At 45.6% G+C, this 21,688-nt stretch overlaps 1 pseudogene; it reads left to right on the top strand.

Moving 5' to 3' along the window:
* The first annotated feature begins 8,077 nt into the window (after positions 1 to 8,077).
* Positions 8,078 to 12,072, top strand: LOC123813925 (annotated as a pseudogene).
* The last annotated feature ends 9,616 nt before the right edge of the window (positions 12,073 to 21,688 follow it).

Consider the following 21,688-nt stretch of genomic DNA (forward strand, 5'->3'; position numbering starts at 1 on the left):
ACTTGGTACACTTCTTCCTGTGTGACACTGTGAGCCCTGCCCAGGTACACACCCTCTCCTTTGCATTCCCCTGATCTTCCTTTTGGCCTTCTATATCCAGTCTTCCTTATCAATACTTATCTCAAGTGCTAGGAAGAAGGAAATTTGCTTTAACTAATTCATATTAAAGTGTTAGTGACCACAGCCCTTTTACCTGTCTTAAAGAGAAATCTGCATTTAAGAACAAACACAATACTGTTAGCCCAAATTACTATCAATTAAGAGACTATTAAGCTTTAAAACAAAGTGAAAATAAGTTAATTAGTGTTGGTGGGACTATTGTGAGGCAAGAGAGATCATTAAATGACCTGACTTGGGAATGCACCCCTTTCACCAAACCCATGTGACGTCTAAAAGTGCTGTGTATTTTTAGTGACCTTGAAGGAGGGAGCTAGTCCTTTGTATTTATGGGTTATATAAAGTCAAGGCCTTGCTGATCCTGTGTTTTTCAGTTTAAGGGCTGTGTCTGGAGCATCCTAGATACCCATCACCCACACTGTTCTTCCGAGATGGGCTGTGTTTCCGTCCCGGACAACCCTGTCTTCCAGCTCTGCTCATTGATATCACAGATGAACACCGTCCATTCTTGTGAAAAATAATAATAAAGTCTTCATTTTACTGTTATTGACAACTACCACCTCTTTTTTTCAAGAGCTATAGAGGTAGAAAAGATATGCCTTTTTCATTATTAAAAAAAAAAAAACGATCATTTTTAAGTAGCCGGCACTTAGCAACTTAGTTTTCAAACCTATTTTGAATGAAATTGATGAGGTGATTCTAAAATTGATTCTTAAACTGGAATCTGGCTTTATCATATGAACCTCTAGATAGAAAGTGTTTATGCTAAAGACTTGTGTTCTGTGGCATTCGTCCTTCATGTCTCCTTACCTTGTGTCTAAGATCGCTCATTCGTTCCCCGGTGAGTGGGAGTTGCCGTTGTGGAGCCGTGTGCGGGCCTGCGCCCTTGACTAGAGCATGAACTGTATTTTCACATTAGCCGACGTGCTGTGCACTCTGCGCTCGTAGATTTATTTTGTTTACAGTAGACGACTGTCGGTTTTTGTAAATGTTTTTACTTAGCACTTTAACTGTGAGTGTACAAACTGATTTTCAATGTAGTGGTTGTATATTTTGGTTATAAATTGGAAATTTTTAATAAAAAGTAATTTGTTCTCCGTCTTGTCATTAGTACCTGATTGAATATAACTTTTAAAGCACCTTCTGGACTCTTTAAGGTATTACATGGCTACTTTTACATTAGGATATTCTTGTGATATTACTTTTTATTCAGAATAACATAGGCTTCACATTAACCTAAAACATAGAAATACATAAACGCATGCCACCCTGGAACACGTCTCTTTGTCTCACAGCTGTTGTCAGTGTGGGCGAGACCCACCTCTGTTGGTCGTCACGCCCTCGGGACCTGACACTATGGGGCACACAACAGGGGCCCAATAAATATCTGTTGCAAAAAAACGAGTACATTAAAGTGTCTCTGTAAATTTCCCAATAGCAGATCCTACCCACATAAGCAAGTCAGTTTTGGGGTTTTGGGGGGTGGGGTGGGGATTTCTTGTTTTGTTTGTTTCATAATTTTTTATTGACTGATTTTAGAGAAAAAAAGAAACATCCATTTGTTGTCTCAGTTATTTATGCATTCATGGGTTGATTCTTGTATGTGCCCTGGCCAGGGATTGAACCTGCAACCTTGGCGTGTCGGGATGAAGCTCTGACCAACCGAGCTACCCAGCCAGGGCTCTTGTTTTGTTTGTCCCCAGAAGGCAGACCAGGATTTAAACTACTATTAGAGTTTCTTGCCTGGATCATACAGATTTTAGTTAGAAGACACCTTAGAAATCATATGGTCCAGTGCAAAAATTCTGGAAAAGCCACAGGTTTCATAAACCTGTGCTTGAATGGCTTCAGTAGCAGGAAGCTCACTACTCTAAGGCCTTCCGTTCCATTTTGGGGCAGCTTAATTGTTATAAAAGGCTTTCCATATATTGAGTGGAAAATGTATTCCTTTGCTGTCTTCACACACTGGTACTGCTCTACAGATACACAGTAATGCCTTCACAGTACTATGTTCTATGCATTTAAAAAAAATTGCTATTTCCTCCATTTTTATCTTTGGGCAAAATATGTCCCATTCTCCATTTCATGTCTTATTTTCCAATTCTCATGATTTTCTGTTAGCTCCTAACTGTTCCCTTCCAAAAGAATCCAGTTGTGAATAGTGTCTTAAAATTTTTTCCACAGAACCGAGTATGTATCTCCAGATCCTATAAAACCAGTGAAGAATTCAGTGCACAGTATGTTCTGCACCTCACACTTCTGTTAAGTTCTATCACAGAACAGAGCTGGGTTTTTTTAACCGTCTTCTTCAGTCATTGAAAGGAGATGAAGATATGTATATATACATTGTCATTGATTGTTCAAACTCGAATGTTTACCAGTGAAAGTCAAACATTTCCTGGAGGCACCGACTGATCACTGTGCCAGGCAATCAACTACATAACGTCCTTCCTCTCCTGACAGTTCAGTTTAGGTGGAAAAATACCCTAACATACTGTTACGTGGTTGCTAAATTTAAGGAGTTCACATTCAAAGGGAAGGGAGGAATTTTTGCATGGTGTATTTTATGTTTATTATTAGCTAGCTTTGTAGATACACTGTCCTTAGCTGACTGTGTACTGAGCACAGTGTATGTGCTGGAGCTCGTAGACACACATGCACACAGTTTCTCCGCCAGTGGTTTTTAGCTATGGGATTCGTCATTGGAATAATACATTGAGTCTTAGCCTATAAACAAGCAACGACAGGCTGTGTAAAGAGAAAGTGCCTAAACTCCAACTGACTTGGCCTCGCCCGTCTCCCTCTTCACTACAGCATCCCTTGAGGGACCTGGGTGGAACTTTCCTTCTAAAAATTACAAAATTGTTCTGTGGTGGTCACACACATCTACAAGTGATCAAGTGCATAGAACCGCACACCCAGAGGAGTGAGTGTAAAACCGGTGAAACCTGAATCGAATAGAGGGCTTACATCCATGCCAGTGTCTTGGTTTTGGTACAGTACTGGGTGAGGGTAGTATTTCTTTAAACTGCATGTAAATCTGTGATTATCTCAAAATATGCTGCTGACTCCTGATCCAACCCAAGACACAATGAAACCGAGGCCCAGGTAGCTTGAAGGAAAGCTGGGACTAGGAAGCCACTTCCCCCGAATTTCAGAGGGCGCACAGATCCACAGGCGCACTCATCAGAGACTCAGATTCATTCATTAGGTCTGAGGTGGAACAGGGACTGATTTAAAAGCACATGTGACTGACTCTCATGCCCCAGTGTGGCCAAAGGACCACACTTGGAAAAACAGTAAATCCTCTGCATCACAGACGGGCAAATAAGCAGGGGGTGCTGAGTTGTTTCGAATACTTCATTAGATTCTTTCCCCTTCCCCTTTGTCACAGAGTCCCTTGCTCAGCCGCAACTCCCCTGTGCCACAGGGTGGGCGCATGGGAAGTGTGGAGGCACCGGCTGCTAGGCTAGTGTGCGAGGTGCTCCCCGAGGGAGGTGACGGGCGTTCTGAGTCAGCTCTACTAATGAGCATCACCTGTTGACTGACTCCAGGGCAGGAACCCATTATTCATTCCTGGCCCAGAGCCTTCTCTGGTAGGATTGCAAATGAATAGAGATGCTGTGGGGCTCCCATGTTCACCTCAGTGGGGAAAAAGTGGAAAGATCATCAAAGCAACAATTTAGTTCATGCTTCTCATTGGAAGGGTCAGCTTAGCTGGAAGGAAGCTCGTGAAGGCTGTTGGGGATCGCATTTTCACACTTGATCTGTTCCTTTCTTCCTCAGTGCATTACCCCCGCCCTTCCGTCCCACCTGATCCTTTGAATGGGGACATTGTTTGCTCCAAGCCATCTGAAAGAAAGCCTCTGTTCTTTGGAGCAATTCCTGCCCCCCAGCCCCCAGATGCTTAGGAAATATAACCCCTGTAAAAACAACAGGAGGTTGACAACATGATGTCAGGAGCCCCTATTCCTGTAAAGGGGCGGGCCTCTTCCGGAATCTTCGCTTCTTTTGTTAGCCCTGCTTCAGACTCCCTACAGTACCTTTCTCTGGTCGCTCTTCATCTCCTGGTAAGAACTCAAGAATGAAAACCCTAGAGCCAAGTGTATATATTTGGAGTTAAACATTAAGTTGGAAAAATAGGCTGGCATTTATGGAGCCCAAGTCCACAAGGCTTTCCTGGGCCATCCCCGCTGACTCTCCAAGGAAAGGGAAGCATCTCGGGCAGAGATCAGATTCAGACACTTGACATTGATGGTTGCAATGTGGATAGCCACCTTCTTTAATCCTCAGACCACTGGGTGCAGATGCGCGGACAGGGAGATCCCTCCCTCCCTCAGGAAGGGGAGGTTCCTGCCATCCCTTCCCCCGTACCCACAGCCCACAGGTACCTGAAGAGAGAGAAGGCTCAGCTTGCCCTTCTGACAGCCTTTGCTGCTCCTGCTTTCTGTGTCCTTGACGCCTAGGGCTTCCCCTGACCCCTGGACAGCTCTGTGCTGCTATCATAGGGATCGAAAATGTTTCCATCTGTGTGAATCCCTTCTTTGTAGGGATTCACACAAAGGAGAGGTGAAGGACCTGCTAAGGTGACACTGCCCAGCAGCGTGGGTGCCCTTGTGCTGTTGCTCTAGGATGGGCTGTGTCAGTACGCGTCAAGAGCACCATGCTCCCCTTTCACAAGGGGAGCGCATTTGGATGAGAGAAAAGACGGGCTGGGGAGATGAGCCGGCACCGAGGAATGCTCATCTTCGAAGGTTAGCCCAGGGTCAGCCGCGGTACATGGGCGGGGCCGGGGGTGTAAACATCCAGCCCCTCACTCTGCTCTCACTTCCTTTCCTTGGGGTGCTTTCTCTCCATCTCTCCATCTCTCCACCTCTCTGCACCCTTCTCCTTGCCCCACTCTTCTGTGGCCCTGTGTAGACCAGGGGTTCTCAACCTGGAGTTGGTGGGTCCCTGGAATACGATATACAAACATATCCACTTTATGGGGGAGGGCCTACAGTTTCTCACATTCTCAGAGTGGGCTGTGGTGAGAAAAACGTGAAGAACCGTTATTCTAGGCTTTCCCCCGCGTCTTCCCCCGTAGGACTCTGGCTGTAGTGTGGTATCACCTCTGTCCCCCTGCCGGTATCTTTCCTGTCTCCTTTCTCTTGCCTTCTCTCTTTCCCCTTCTCTTTGGTTTCTGGACCCATGCTATCTTTCTGGGTTTTTTTTTTCTTTCTGAAAACTGGCCATAATATCAAACTGAATACTAATACCTGGCATGTACTGAACCATGTTCAGTAAATAAAGGTTTAGGTTCTCTAGTTATGTTCCTAATTTTAAAAACCCCGAAGTTGGATATTTTATATTTTCCTCTCAAAAAATTTCATGAGGAGTAGTTGTTGGCTGCTTTTTAATGTATCTGTGGTAACTGATTTACCCCTCTATGAAGCCACCACTGGGAGTGAAGCCACGCTAGAGCTCACCGACCTGGGTCTAGTTAGACATCTGGAGCATCATTGCTCCCCCTAGTGTTGTATTTTGAGATTGCACACGGCGTGGATGAGGAAGGTTAAGCGGACGGGCAGGAAGCCTAATGGAGCTTGAGTCCACGGACAGGAACGATTCTCAGCGGCTTGCTGGGCCGTCAGAACGGGTGGCTGCAGAGAGACAGTAAAAACCAGGAAGGCCTGACACTGTCATCTGAGCCATGTGAGACTCTCTTGACTGACCTCAACAATTACAGCAGATCTTTGACCGTCAAGGGTATATAGATCGCAACTCCACTTTTTGGTGTTTTGATGTTGTGATATATTAACATTCCGGCATTTTGTTGGCAGAATGCTGAAATCATTTTTTTTTCATCTGAAACATTCACATCGTGAGAAGTATTTAGAAAGTTGGACACTACATTAATTCTCAAATGGAGTAAATGTTCTTTTATGCCTTCTTTGATGTGATCTATAATGTTCAAGAAGAGAAGAAAATAATTGATCAAGACTTGCTTGTAAGAATGAGTCTTAGTTTTCAAGACTTTTGAACAAGCAGAATGTGAACACTACACTGTTGAAATCAATATAGATAATTTTGTGTTAAGATCTCCAGCTGTCCTTGACAAAAGCGATGAAGATAAAGTAATTCAGACCAAAGCTGTGACTCAGAGTAAGTAAAATGATTAAGTGATTGCAGTCACTGAACAAGTACACAAGGAATTTTTCCTGAAGAGATTTTTAAAGAGATATAAAACAACCAAAAATTATGTAATTTGAAGATGGAGTGAGAGAAAAGTATGTGGAAACAGCTTGTAACTATTATTTTCTCTTCCCCTAAGAAGTGTCAAGTTAGAAGATGCTTTTTCAGCAACTGGGAAAATTTGTACAAAATATACGTGTAAGTGAATAATGATACTAGTGGAGCATTTTGTTTTTTTAATGTTTCATGTTTTAAAGCTGAAATGATATTATTTCATATTCAAGTTTTCATGATTATTTTAATTTTTATTATTTTAGAATAGTAAAATGCCACTTATAAGTATACATCCTCTAGTTGATAGTTATATGTTTAGAATTTTTTAAACTTGAAATGTGGGAAAGTTTTGTTCTACTGATATTTCATTTCATAAATGCTGGACTCTGAGAAAGCACTGTGCTAAATACTTGGACTGTATTGACTCATGTCATCCTCACAATTCTATTGTCATCTCCATCCCATAGACAGGGGACACAGAGGACGATTCAGTAAGATTCGTAAGGTTACAGCCTTGGTATTGTAGAGCTAGGGTTTGAACTTTGCAGGCTGGCTCCAAAGTCTGTGCTCTTAAACACTACATTATACTGTTTCTTCAAAAACCAGAACATTCGAAGCCCTGGCTGGCGTAGCTCAGTGGATTGAGCACAGGCTGCGAACCAAAGTGTTGCAGGTTCGATTCCCAGTCAAGATACATGCCTGGATTGCAGGCCATGACCCCCAGCAACCGCAAATTGATGTTTCTCTCTCTCTCTCTCTCTCCCTCCCTTCCCTCTCTAAAAATAAATAAATAAAATCTAAAAAAAACCCCACAAAAACCAAAACATACATATTTCAGTGTTACGTGAAAGAAATATCCATATTTTGCTTTGCACCAGAACTGTAATCAGCAATTCAAGAGAAATATATTCCAAAAGTTTCACAAATTCTCAAATTCTCAATTCACAACTTCATTTGAAATACAGTTTATAGATCATCAGTTCAATGCTTAAGAGATTCGCTTCTAGCATTTATAGGCCAGTAAATAAGGGCAGACAGAGTCATTGCAATCTTATCTATTTATTCTTCACAACCACCTGCCGATGAAGGAGTGATCATCCCGTCAGAAACAGTTCGCCAGGCAGCTCTCGGAGTCCAGAGGGTAAGTCTGAGGATGGCGCTTGGGTGGTATGTACCCGCCCTGTGTTCACTGGCTGGGCATCTGCGTTCTCGCTGTGTTCAGTGAATGTGGGAAGAAGAAAGGGGGAGCTGTGCCCAAGGGGCACGGTCTCCAGAGAAGCCTCTTCCCCATTCTGCCTGCAGGTATCGGCCAGATGTTACCCTAGCATTCAGAGGTGGGGTGACGACCCAAGGCAGGGGTGCCTCTTGTCTGTTTGCCCACGGACAGTCTCTATGCCAGAGATAAAAATGTCCGCTTCACTTCACATTTCACATTTCACATGGTTTCTCCTTCATTTCTCTGACCCTGAACACTGTCCCCTTTCCTCCACCCTAGTCACCTCCATCCCTCTTTCCCAGGTAAGAGCCCGAGTCTGCTGACCCCTGGACCCTCCTTCTCTCCACGGGCTCTCCTCCCGCACACAGTTCCCTTTGCCTTTCTCACCCGTCTCTCTTCGGTGTCAGAGGTTCTGTCTGAGATATGAAACTGCTCCTGAGGACTTGGGATTTGGGATCTTTGTTCTAAAAGTCCTGGCACTCCCTGGGCCTGAAGATCCAAGTGAGACTGGTGCGAATGCCGGGGGAGGAGGAGGCTCAGAGGTTTGCCCCTGGTCCTCGGAGCCCCAACTCTGACCTCTGCCCCCCCAGGAGTAGTTTAGCTCACTCCGAAGTGCTGTCTGTACTCCGCCCTATATCCTGCACTCAGAAATGAGGTTCGGCTTTCCCCTCTGTGGACACCTAAAACCTACTTACAGGGGGCATTTGTGGGAGGAGCAGACTTGACTGAGTGGTCAAGGGTGGGGGGTGGTCAGAACGCTCCAAGGCAAACAGCTTCAGATGCACATCAGACATTTCTGGGTTTGAGAGCAGATCGATGGTTGCCGGGGGTGTGGGGGGTTGATGGGTGAAGGTGGTCAAAAGGGTACGAGCTTCCGGTTATCAGATAAATGACATACAGCAGGGTGACCACGGTTAACAATAGTGTATCATGTATGTGAAAGCTGCTGAGAGAGTAGATCTTAAAAGTTCTCACCACACACACACACACACACGGTAACTGGGAGACGAAGTCCGTGTTCACCTTATTGTGTACCCTTTCCACAGTGTACGCACGTATCGAAGTGTCGCACTGTGCGCCTCACACTGGCACAGTGTTGTATGTCAGTCACATGTCGACAAAGCCTGAGAGAGAAAAACTCTGTTTTTAGAAGTCCCTCAGCCAGGCTGTCTGCCAGTGACTCTTGGCCGTTTCACCTCCTCTCCCCCTTTTATCTGGCCTCAGGACAGCGTCCCTGCTCTTCTCTCGTCCCGTCTCATTCCTCAACTCTTCTTCACATGCTTGCCCCGGAGCTACTGATTTCTTTTCCCGGTTTCAGCCAGTGCTCCAGCATTCCGGCCCGCTGGTTTTCAGACCGTCATCACCCATTCGTGGGCCATAGAATCACTCCAGAGGGCCACAACCAGATCTCATGTTAAATGAAATAGAATAGAAAATATGAGTGTGTGCATGGCAAGAATAAATATTACTTTGAGAATATGTTTTGGTCATACTATTATATAAGTAATACAGGTTGTGGGGTGGTTGTTTTCAAAGAAGCAAACACAGCACAAACAACAACATTAGTCTGTAAGCACTCGCTGGCTCTAATGGGTACACGTAGCTCTAGTGGCCACCTTTGCTTGGCCATCACCACCAAATAGCTCAGCCGGTTAAAAGGACCTGCCTTTGAACATGACCCGTTCTTCCTGAAGGCTGTTGGAAGACAGTTTAAAAATACACCCTACACAGGACCCCCGTGCTCTGAAGCAGTGACAACTCTGCCAGTCTCTAAATGTGACTGTGATAAAGCAGCAGAAACTGTGGTCACACCTATTTTGCAGCTGATTGGATGTTGCTGTTTGCCTGAGGGACCTTGTAACATAATTCAGCAGTGTCCAAACGTAAAGTTGTTGTTGGCTTGTCTGCCTGTCTTGTTACTGAGGACCTTGCAGAACGGACACCCGTCCGGGGATGGGAGGTGAGACCCACCCACGGGAGTCTCAGGGCAGCAGGGAGACTGTCTTCCTCACAGTATTTCGTGATGTTTCTTGAGGCATTAAAAAACAAAGATGCTCCTACATCAAAATGCTCTTCCATCAAAGCAGCTGTGCCAAATTGTCAAAAAACTAATAGAATATGGAGGTACAGACAGGCCACCAGGCCTCAGCCAAGGTGGCCCTGCCCACGAGGGGGCAACATGTCCTGATTGCTGGCCAGGTGGTCTGGGGGAAATACACTGACCAGTGCATGGTGTTTAAGGGCTGTGGGCTGGGGTGGGGTGGGGTGGGCGTGGGAAGAAACCAGTATTCACTGAGCACTTGTGTCTGGCACTGTGTCTCACTGAGCCCTCCAGACAGCCCTGCTGGTAGGTACTACCACACCTAATTTTGAAGATCTGGTAACTGAGAATCAGGTTAAATGGCATGATTTGTTCTGTGTTCCTATCGTGGATTTTCTGAGTGGCCCGACAACAATTCCCTGCAGAGCAGAATCAGAGGCGGGGCCATTGCAGTTGTGTAGACACCAGCTGTAAAGAGTGCCTATACCTTGCTGGCAAGGTGTGAGATGGAGGGTGTTGGATTCCCAGCACTTCTCGGCGGGGGCGGGGGGGGGGGCAATAAATAACTGGAAGAAATATTAGTTGATGGGCTGCTGGGCATGGGGTAGAGTTATGAACCCCCACCCCACCCCTCGCTTCTAGATGGCCTTCCGGAGTGTGGGGCACGGTCTGGTTAACACGGGCTTCTGGTTGGTGTGCAAAGTTAAAGCTCGAGCTGAATCTTCAGGACAGCAGAGGAAAGGCTGAGCAGCTGCCACCAGAGGGCGCCCTTCCCTTCCTCCCTGCGGCCCGACCGCTCCGCCGCCTGCCTCACTTCCCAGGATTGGACAGGTAGTTCACGACTGACAGTTCGAGCTCTTCCCGTTTCGGGACCTGCCGGATCCAGTGCAAACATAGCCAAGTTCAAGGGCACACTACGTACAACCAGTTCCGAAAATGGCACAGAAATGGCATCAAGAAACCCCAATCACAAAGATACAAAACTGTTAGGGATGGACCCCAGGTTCCTGAAGAACACGCACTTGCCGAGAAGCGCAACAAGAAGAGCCTGAAGAAGGCGCAGGCCAACGACGCCAAGGCCATGAACGCAAGTGCAAGTGCCGGGGCCATCAAGTCCCTTGTAAAGCCCAAGGAGGTCAAGTCCCAAAATCCCAAAGGGCAACAGCCTCAAGCTCAATCAACTTGCCTGTACCACTCCCTGCGAGCTTGCGAAACGCGCCTGTGCCACATCGCCAAGGGTCTCAGGCTCTGCTACCCAAAGTCCAAGGCCAAGGCTCCAGTTGCAGCTCAGGCTCAGGCTCCCATAGGTGCCCAGGGACCCACGAAGACTCCAAAGTAGAGGCCTCTGCCTGCTGGTGTGACCCCTGGGCTGCAGTCTGCGTGGGGCTGATGTCCTCTTGTGCTGTTTGTACAAATAAACCCGAGGCAGGATCTGTTAAACACACACACACACACACACACACACACACTATGGGCTTGAAGGCGAGGCAATGACTAGCCCCCTGCCATCCTGCAGCCCAGTCTCCACGCACATCCTTTCCGTTCGGTTCGTCCCGTCCAGCCCTCCCCCAGGGAAGCTCGCCCTCCCTCCGCCCGCACCCTCCCACGACTCTCTCCTGTGGGTCATACCCAGAGTGTAAGGGAAACAAATCTCCCGCAACGCGTTCCTACTACTGTGTACAGAAATTACTGGGTATGTAAATTGAGGTCACTTAGAAACTTTAGGTGACTTTCACTTTGAGTAAATCTTTTCAGAACTCGATAACAGTGTTGCTGGAAGTGGTTTTCCCGAGGAGAAATCAGCAGAAATCAGCAAGCCCACCTTACAATTCCCACGGGCTTTGTTTTCATAACTTTTAGAGCGAGAGCCATGCAGTTTTAAAAATCAGATTTCTATGTAATAATGTGCACATGAGTTTATCTTAATGGGAAAGCTGTTTTCTAAAAGAAAAACCAGTTTTTCTCCAAATTCCTTTAAAAAATTAATCCAAAATGCTGTAGACAATTCTTAGATCACTCTTGACTATTCTAGATGAAAGAAATGAGTGAGAAGAGTGGGGGGAGAGAGGGGATCACAGAGAGGCGTGGGGCCAGGAAGAGAAGTGGAAAGCGCACCAGGAGGACATGGAGGAGGATGTGAGAAGAGGGTCGCCCCGGTGAGGAAGAGGAAGAGGCCGGGGCAGGTGCAGAGGCGTGATGGGAGCTGCACCCCAGGCCCTTAGCGAGCTGCACGGGGAGAAGGAAGTCAGCATCGCGTGTTGGAGCTTTGAGGGGGCGTTTTCCTGGACTCTGAGATCGAATGTGGGGGTGAAATCGGGGAGAAACTCTTTATTCCACCGTCTTCCACAGGCGCATCTTCCACGTCCGCAAACGGAAGGTCCAGACTGACTGCTCTCAGGAGGCGAGGACGTTTCCACCTGCCGAGCTGTCCGCCGGCTCCGCACGTTGCCTCCCTCCCGTGCTGGGCTGACGGCAGCCGGCACGCTGCGGGGGTGGGGGTGGGGGGGCCGCAGGGCCGAGGGAGGCAGAGGAATCAGATGGGGCGGGGAGAAGAGCAGAGCTTGCTTGCTGTTTTGCACTTTGTGGTAACACATGGGCTACTTTATTTCTTACATTTTAATCTATTTCCTTACATTTGATTTGAGGTATAACTTACATAAAGTGCATTAACTCGACAACTCTTTACATTGCGTCTGGACCGTGTAACCACAAACCCTGTTCAGGAAGCATCCCTCATGCTGTCTCCCAGTTAGAGCCCCCCAAAAGTAACCACCTTTCCAGCCTCTAGCACCATACAGTAGCTTGGCCTGTTTGATTTGCACACATGGAGAAATAAATAGATAGGTACTTGTTTGTTTGGCTTCCTTGTCTCATCACTGGCTTTGAGATTCAGCCAGGTATCCTGTTCAATAGGGTGGTAATTCATTCTTTTCCTTTGTTGTGTACCATTCCATTATGTGATATATCACAATTTATCCATTTTGTTGTTAACGGGAGTTTGGTTGTTTCCAGCTTTTGCTTATTATGAACAAAGCTGCTGTGAACATTCTTAGACAAGTCTTGTCTCGGCTGGACACTTGTTCCTCTGCTGTCCGTACCCAGGAGCGGAACTGCTGAGTCAGAGGGTATGTGTGTGTTTCGTGCTAGTAGGTACCAAATCCACTGACCCCTGGTCACTTGAATCCGAAACGCCTTGGAGGGAGAAGAACCCTCTGTGGAGATTCTGGTCTGTGGTTTGTGGAAGGCCCAGGAAGTTGCCGGAGGGTGGGAAGCAGTGGGGGACAAGAAACTGCAAAGGAAAGGAAACGAAGAAGGGAAGACGGAAGGGTCCCGCACTGGGAGGGAAGACTCGGCCGGGGGAGGGTGAGGGCTAGGAAACGCGGGTGCTGGGGAGGAGGCTGGCTGTTGGAGGGTGGCTCTTCAGATCTGAATATTCTCTAACTGATCTCAAGAGAGAGAAAATGGAGAAGACGGCACTCTTACAAAAGGTTAACATCTTTTATTTTTTTCCTTTGTATTGAATTTGTTGGGGTGACGCTGGTCAACAAGACTGTACAGGTTTGGGGCGCACCATTCCACAACACATCATCTGCACACTGCTTTGTGTGTTCCCCACCCCGATGAAACCTTCCAGAGCAATGCCATTTGCCCATAGAAATGAGTAAATCCATTGTCCCGAAGACAAGGCTCTTCTGTCTCCACATACCTCCCCCAACTCCTTTTCTCTCACATCTTTTTTAATCCTCACCTGAGGATCTGTGCGTTGATTTTAGAGAGAAAGCCGGGGTTGTGGGGGGGAGAGAGAGAAACATCAGTCGGTTGCCTCTCACGCCTGCCTTGGTAGGGGGTGAAACTGTGGTCTTTGGTGAGCGGGATGATGCTCCATCCAACGGTGAGCCTCCTGGCCAGCACTGCAGTTATTGATATTTTTCTCTTCTGTATTTTATTTTGTTTTCTAAAGTGTTGTTCTATTAGAGTTGTCCCAATCTTCCCCTGTTGTTCTCCCCTGTCCCGCCTCTCCCCCACCCCTCCACAGTCAATCCGCACCATGTGCTGGGCGCATTCATACCAGTTCCTTGATTAGCCCCTTCCCCTTCCTTCTCCCCTCATGCCTCTCCCCCCCGCCCCTCTGGTCCCTGTCAGTCTGCTCCTTGTCTCCATGCCTCTGGTTCTGTCTGCTCATTTGTTTTGTTCATTAGGTTCCTCTTATCGGCCTACATTCATTGATTTTTGATTTGTTACCCTGACCCCAGCCTTTGTAGACATAAACACAGAATAAGCAAATTTCACTGAATTTACCAGCTGGGAAGGATTCCAAAATACCAGATAATACCAGTTCATAATGCCCTATTTCTTGGATGGAAAAATTGACTGTAGGTGGATTTAGTTTTATGCTTCTCGGTGACAGAGGCAAACACTCAGTCCACTTCGGGTGCTCCTGTGCGGGGCGGCCAACCCCGAGGCACCAGAGCACACCCAGTGGCTCTCCCATCGCCGAGGCGACCGGATGCCTGCAGGTACACTGCCTGCTGCTGCCGCCATTGGGACCAGAGCGAAGAGTGAGAGCAGGGGTTTCTGAGCCCAGGCATTGAGGGCTGCTCCGACACTGGAAACCAGAGGAAAAGAAAATAATTATTGAGCAGTTTTGTGTGGCAAGAACACGCTTTGTAGGTTATTGATCTTAATTCCCACACTGGTCCTGAGCAATGGTTTTTACCACCCCCACTGTCCGGATGCAGAAGGAGGGGCTCAGACTGGTGACATGTCCTCTTCACGTCTGGCGCCAAGCCCAGGTCCTGCATTGCCTCTCCCGTCCTGTGACCTCTCGGGCCCGGAGGGTTCCACTGGTTAAGTGGGATGTGGAAAAAGTCATTGTTATGACCTCAGCTAGCTCTCATATTCTGGATACTAAGTGCATTTAATTGGGTTTAATTTTTCAGTTTTCTAAGCGAGAGTTTTGAATCATACTGTACTGAAATGCCAGAGTGTGATGTTCACCCCTTCGTGGCGAGAGACGATAATGACCTTGTGTTTAGAATGCCTGGCACAAAGGGATTTGTGACGCTGACCCCAGAAGTGAAAGACCACTTAGAAACAGAAAGGATACTGTCATAGCTTCTTTATTCCCTTGTTTCCAGCTCTTGATTTCTTCCTTTCTTTCTTTACCTCTGGAAAAGGCTTCTCATTTTCTAAATCTGTATGCTTTGAAGACTTATCTGCCAAAAAAAAAAAAAAGTCAAAAGAGCCACAGGGTTAAATACAGAAGTGATTCTGTTCCCTTCTAGCTGCACAAGTCTGCCACTGTCACCCCAGACCTCATTGTCCTGCCTCCATGGTGAGGGCACCGTCTTGGCATCCCAGGGTCATCACACCCTTGGACTTGGCCTGCAGCGGAGGGCAAAGGGCTCTTTCTGAATTGCTGTTTGCCTGCCTGGGCCCAAAAGAGCATTCTGACGGCAGAAAGAAAAAGCGGCACCAGTCTAGGGGCATGTTTTGGTCAAAACCTATCTTCAGTGCCGAAGTTATTGGGTGTTTTAATCTTATATTATACCCTTTTGATAGTTGTCCATTTATAACATGTTTTTAAAACTAGTAAGGAGAGTCTTCGCTCAGTATTCTTGACCAACTATTTACCCGGGTGAAATTTATTATCTGATTGATTTTTTTTATTCATTTACTTTTTATTTAAGAGAAAGACTGGGGAAGGGAGGGTGAGGATCATCTTAATGTGTGTGAGATACATGGTTGCCTCCCTCATGTGCCCAACTGGGGGCCTGGACCGAAACCCAGGCATGCACCTTGGCTGGGAATCGAACCAGCAACCTTTGGGTTTGCAGGCTGGTGCTCAATTCACTGAGCCACAACAACCAGCACCTGATTGACTTTTTACAACAGATTCTACATGAATTTTAAAAATCATGAATGGGTGTTGGATGTTGTCAAATACTTTTTCTGCATTTATTGATATGATCATACGATTTTTCATCTTTAGCCTGTTACTACACTGGATTACATTGACTTTTGAATGTTGAAGTAGCCTTGGCCCTGGAGTATAATTCTTTTTATACATTGTTGGATTCAATTTGTTAATAATTAGTTAAGGATTAATGATATTTTATTCTATGTTTATGAAAGATAATTGGTTTGTAGTTTTCTTGTAATGTCTTTGCTGATTTGGGTAGTAGGAAAATGCTGTGCTCACAGAATGAGTTAAGAAGTGTTACCTTAGCCTCTACTTTCTGGAAGGGATGGTAGAGAATCAGTATAATTTCTTCCTTAAATATGTGTTAGGAGTCACCAGTAAAACCAATCTGAGCCTGGCGCTGTCAGTTATAGAAGGCTATTAATTACTGATTCAATTTTTTAATAGAAAAAGGCCAACTCAGATTATATGTTTCTCCTTGTGTGAGTTTTTATAGAAATGAATTTGGCAGAAAGACTTGTGTCTTTCAAGAATTTGATCCATTTCGTCTGAGTTGTCAAATTTGTGGGCATAGAACTATCCATAATATTCCATCATTGTCTTTTTAATGTCCCTAGGATCAGTGTTTGTATTTTTAGTATATTTATGTATATAAATATACATATTTAAATATATAATATTAATATATAATATATACTTAAATAATATATTTATGTGTTTTTAATGTACATCAAATCTTTCATTTCTGATGTTAGCAACTCATATCTTTTCTCTCTTCTTGGTTATCCTGACCAGAGGTTTATCTATTTTATTGATTTTTTAAAATCAGCTTTTGGTTTTGTTGATTTTCTCTATTGATTTGCTATTTTCAATTTTATTGATTCCACTCCAATTTTTGTCATTTCTTGTCTTCTGCTTACTTGGGATTTAACTTGCTCCTCTTTTGGGGTTTCCTAAGGTACAAGTTTATATTATTAGTTTTAGATCTTTTTTCTTTCCTAAAATACGCATTTCAATATTATAAATTCCCTCTAGCACTGCTTTCACTGCATTCTACAAATTCTAAGTTGTATTTTTGTTTTCATTTAGTTCAAAATATCTTTAAATCCCCCCTGAGACTTCTCTGATCCACGTGTTGTTTAGAAGTATGTTGTGTAACTTCCAAATATTTCAGAATTTCCCAGCTCTCTTTTTTGTTACTGATTTCTAGTTTAACTTCATTGTGCTTGGAGAGCATACTGCATGTGGTTTCAATTTTTTAAAATTGTTGAGGAGTGTTTATGGCCCAGAATGTGGTCTACATTGGTGAATGTTTCATGTGGGAGCTTGAGAAGAATGTGTATTCTGTTGTTGAGTGAAATAGCCAATAGCTGTCGCTTATGTCCAGTTGGTTGACAGTAGTGTTGAGTTCAACTGTGGTGTGTCCTGCTGATGTTCTGCTCACTGTGTCTGTCCATTTCTGATAGATGGCCATTGAAGTATTTGACTAAAATAGTGGATTCGTCTATTTCTCTTCAAAGTTCTATCAATTTTGCCTCATATTTTGACATTCTCTTGTGAAGTGTATAAACATTAAGGATTATTAAGTCTTCTCGAAGAATTGACCACTTGCCCTGGCTGGCATAGCTCAGTGGATTGAGCACGGGCTGCGAACCAAAGCATCGCAGGTTCGATTCCCAGTCAGGGCACATGCCTGGGTTGCAGGCCATGGCCCTCAGCAACCACACATTGATGTTTCTCTCTCTCTTTTTCTCCCTCCCTTCCCTCTCTAAAAATAAATAAATAAAATCTTTTTAAAATTAAAAAAAAAAGAATTGACCACTTTATCAATGTGTTTATCATCATGCAATGGCCCTCTTTATCCCTGATAATTTTTTTCCTCTGAAGTCCATTTTGTCTGAAAGTCATGTAGCTATACCAGTATTGTCTTGATTAGTATTAACATGGTATATCTTTCTCAATGTCCCAGATTTAAAAAATATTACATTGGATTATTGATGAAATTTTTACTGCTAAATAATTACTGATGAAATTATTACTTTGGAAAATGTAACTACTCTTGCAAAAGTCAGTATAATGAGCTATTTTCAATCATTCATACCTTTGTATGAATTAGTATATAAGATCCTTTTTAAAATTGATTTGAGAGAGAGAGGAAGGGAAAGAAAGAGAGAGAAAGAAGTACTGATTTGTTGTTCCATTTTTTTCATGCATTCATTAGTTGGTTCTTTATGTGCCCTGACCTGGGATAGAACCTGCAACCTTGGTGTATTGGGATGACGCTCTAACCAGCTGAGCTACTCGGCCAGGGCTAAGATCCTTTCAGTAAACAGGTAAAGATAATTTTATATGGAAGCAACTGGGGAAGTTGTAAGAGATTAAGAGTCAGTAACTGAGGCAGGAGATGGAATCCCCACAGAGAGGAAGGAGAGGCACTCAGATGTAAAAGGCAGATCCTATGCTCTCCGAGACTTCTGCACAAGGCTAACGGTGTCTGGATGCTTTGGTGCTTTCCTTTCTAAGTGAATTCGTTAGCAGCCGTGCACTGTGTGTGGACCTGGACGTGCAGGGGGAATCAGGAATACACAAGGGCTCCCAGGAACGACCCAGGGACCACAGCACGTAGTGGCTCCTCATAGTCTATCTTAGAACGTGCTATGGTTTCTCTCGCTAGGCTGAGGAAATTGAGGGGAAGACAAAATTGATTTCCAGGCGTATTCTCCAGGGCTCCTCTTTGCTTCCTTCTTTTAGCTACTTCCACTTTTATCATCTCCAACCCTTTTTACTCAGGCTGCATCAAGATAGCACCACATGCCTGGCCGGCACAACCCCAGGAAGCGGAACATTCTTTCAAAGCCCACATCCCATCAGAGTGTGTCAGTCTTGAGAGAATCTGTCCAGGCAGGACTGGCCTGTCAGCCAAGCTGAGTATGTGGTGTGCCCTGATGGCATGACTTGAGGAGTGGCAAGGCTGCCACATCCAAAAATGTGCTTTTCCACGCATGCCTAAAATTCTACCCTTAATGATTCATATCTGCTGTTAACACTTGGTGCCTGGAGGAGAAGACACAGAAAGAAGGTGCTGGCTCTTTACTTGATAATTTTGCTTGGGGACAGCCCAGGACTAGAGTCGTACAGGGACTTCAGAGTGTGCAAATTGGAATGTCTGACAACTTCTGAGTAAATGCTAACAGAATTCAATACAAGGCCTCACAGCTTCGGGGCGGGGAGAGGAGACCACAGAGGCCTTCGGTGACTACTCCTTAGGAGGTAGACTGGCAGCAATGAGCTGTGTTTGGCCAAGTCAGGCCAGACCGTGGTGTTTCACACATGCTCAACTGCTCACCCTGGTTCGTGTTCAGGATGCTATATCACTTGTGCTCACTTAAAAGCAAGTGAAAGAAACTTGCACGCTAGCATCCCCACCTCTCTGCTTTGTCTTTGTTTGACCAAATGTATTGTTGTTGTAGTGATTTGCCAGCTTGTCTAAAGTTCTGCTGTGTGTTCACGTGACCCCTTACTAACATCTCTCTTCTTCCCATCTTCCTCCCATTCTTTCTACTCTCCTCCCACCCACCAGTCTGCCTATGCACGCTCCACAGCAACCCGCGCTTGCCGTTTCTTCCTGAGAATGGCTGCGTGTGGACATTTATGAGTATCAAATGCGGGTCCGTTTGTAACCCCCTTTGCCCAGCCCTGTCTCTAACTGGCCTCTTCAGGCTCCGCCACCCTCAACACTCTCACTTGCTCACACAGCCCATGCGAAAAAGCCTGTAATTCAGATACATTCCTGGACACAGATTTGAGTTTGGGCTCCTGTCCCACTATTTCCTACTTACAAAGGGTTCTCTAAGGTAAATAGAAGGTAGCCGAGCTACAATAGAAATAAGCTCTTACCATGTGGAGGGGAAACACTTGTGACGTGTATAACATTTGGGGCGGAATTATTCAAGGTAGCCCAAAAGTGGACACAACCTAAGTGTCCATCAATAGATGAATGGATACACAAAATAATGGTATAGCCATACAATGGAATATTATTCAGCCATGAAAAGGAGGTAAATTCTCATGTGTGCTAAGTAGAAAAAGTCAGATGTGAAAGGGCAAATATTGCATGATTTCATTTATATAAAATATCTAGAATAGGCAAACTCACAGGGACACAAAGTAGATTAGATATCACCAGGGGCTGGGTGAAGTGGAAAGTAGGGAGTTATTTCTCAATAGGTACAGAGTTTCTGTTTAAGGTGATAAAAAATATGGAAGAGTAGCGAGGGTTACACAGCATGGTGAATGTGATTAATGCCACTAAATTCTATACTTAGAATAGTTAAAATAGCAAGTTTTATGTGGTATGTATTTTGCCACAGTAAAAATATAGTAAAAAAAAGTAACCTAGGTGTCTAATAATAAAACTATGCATGTGGCTGAAGATGCCAGACCTGGAAATAACCCCACAGAGCCTGGAAAAGAGGACAAACTCAGAGGAAAACCAAATAAGAAGGCACAGAGTCGAGCAAACACAGCTTGTTTGGGAAGGGCAACCTCGATAAAGTGAAGTGACCAGCAGCAGAGTAGCAAATAAAGATGGAGAGATGAGGAGAGGTCAGATCAGGAAAATAACTGTCTCCTGTGCGAAAGAGGGAACTCTACCCAGGGAGGGGCTTTAAACAAGAAGGAACACATGTATAACTAGGTTTGCCTGTGAGAAAAATCACTCTGGCAAGTGTGGTGGACATACTGTCCAAGACCAATATGGAAAGCAGAACTCGGGTGGGGCAGGCTGTGCAAGAAGTGCGGCAGTGCCCTCCCCTTGTCCGAGGTTTCACCTCCTCTGGTTGCAGTTACCCGAGGTCAACACATCATCACAAGAAGTGTGAGTAAGTGCAGTAAGATATTTTGAGAGAGAGACCACATTCACATAAGTGTATATATATATATACATATATTTTATTGATTATGCTATTACAGTTGTCCCATTTTTTTCTCCCCTTTATTCCCCTCTGCCCTGCACCCCACCTCCCACCAGCATTCCCCCACCTTAGTTCATGTCCATGGGTCGTACATGTAAGTTCTTTGGTTTCTCCATCTCCCGTACTATTATGGTTATAATTGTTCTACTTTATTATTAGTTCCTGTTGTTAACCTCTTTATTGTGCCTAATTTATTAATTAAACACTATCTTAGGTATGTGTGTGTAGGGGAAAAACATCATATATAATAGGGTTCAGTACTATCTGTAGTCTCAGGCATCCACTGGGGGTCTTGAAATGCGTCCCACCCATTGAGGGAGACAGGACACCACCAAGTTGCCTTGGCTTTGTCACCTGCCTTCGCACAAGCTGGACCTGTTCCAACGGGAGCCCACCTTGTCCTCCAGTGCGCTCAGCCTGCCACCGCATCCCTAGCCTGGGAGCGAGTCCAGGTGGGATTTAGCTCAGTGACAAGAATCGTCTGTGCGAAACCTGGGAGCGCTGAGCTAACTGTCCCTCCTCCTAGCAAGGTCCTCTCAGGAGAATTCCTGTTCTCGGGAGAATGCCCTAATAAGGGAAATGAGAACAGGATGCCGCCATCCAGTCTGAGAACATCCTGATTGACTCACCTGTTCTCGTCCCCAGGCTGCCTGAGCTTCTCTGAGCTCTGGAAGAATCCACTTCCTTCTGCCCGGTCCCCACCCCGACTGCCCTGGAGGCTGCGTGTGGGCCCTGCTTCTGCCGGGGTCACCCCACGGCCAAGCTCCCCACTAACACTGCCGCCTACCCAGCACATGCCCCTTCTGTCTGCTGCTCACGGTGCTCCCAGCTGTGGCTCCCTGCCCGCAGCCCGCTGAGCTGAGACTGTGAAGCCGTTTGCCTAGGGTTGGTGGCGTCCTGGAGCTCTGACTCAGACTCCAGTGACCTCTTGTCCGTAGAGTGAGGTCAGCCACGAGGGGAGTGTTGACACCACAGAAATCTGCAAACATCACCGATCAGAGCTCTTCTTTCTGGAGAGCCAGTGGTGGTTTTGTCAGTACACTGCCATCTGCACTCCTTGCTCCTCCAGAAGAAAAACAAAACTGATCTGAAGTATTAGGCAGGACTTAGTTCATTTCTCTCAGAGATCCTCTGGGTCCCCGTCAGAAGGCAGGAGGCAAGGCTCAGTAAAGATCTAAAGCTTCTCATCC

This window comes from Phyllostomus hastatus, unplaced genomic scaffold (genome assembly GCF_019186645.2).
Source record: "Phyllostomus hastatus isolate PE091 unplaced genomic scaffold, TTU_PhHast_1.1 phas_contig_159, whole genome shotgun sequence".
NCBI classification, from domain to species: Eukaryota; Metazoa; Chordata; class Mammalia; order Chiroptera; family Phyllostomidae; genus Phyllostomus; species Phyllostomus hastatus.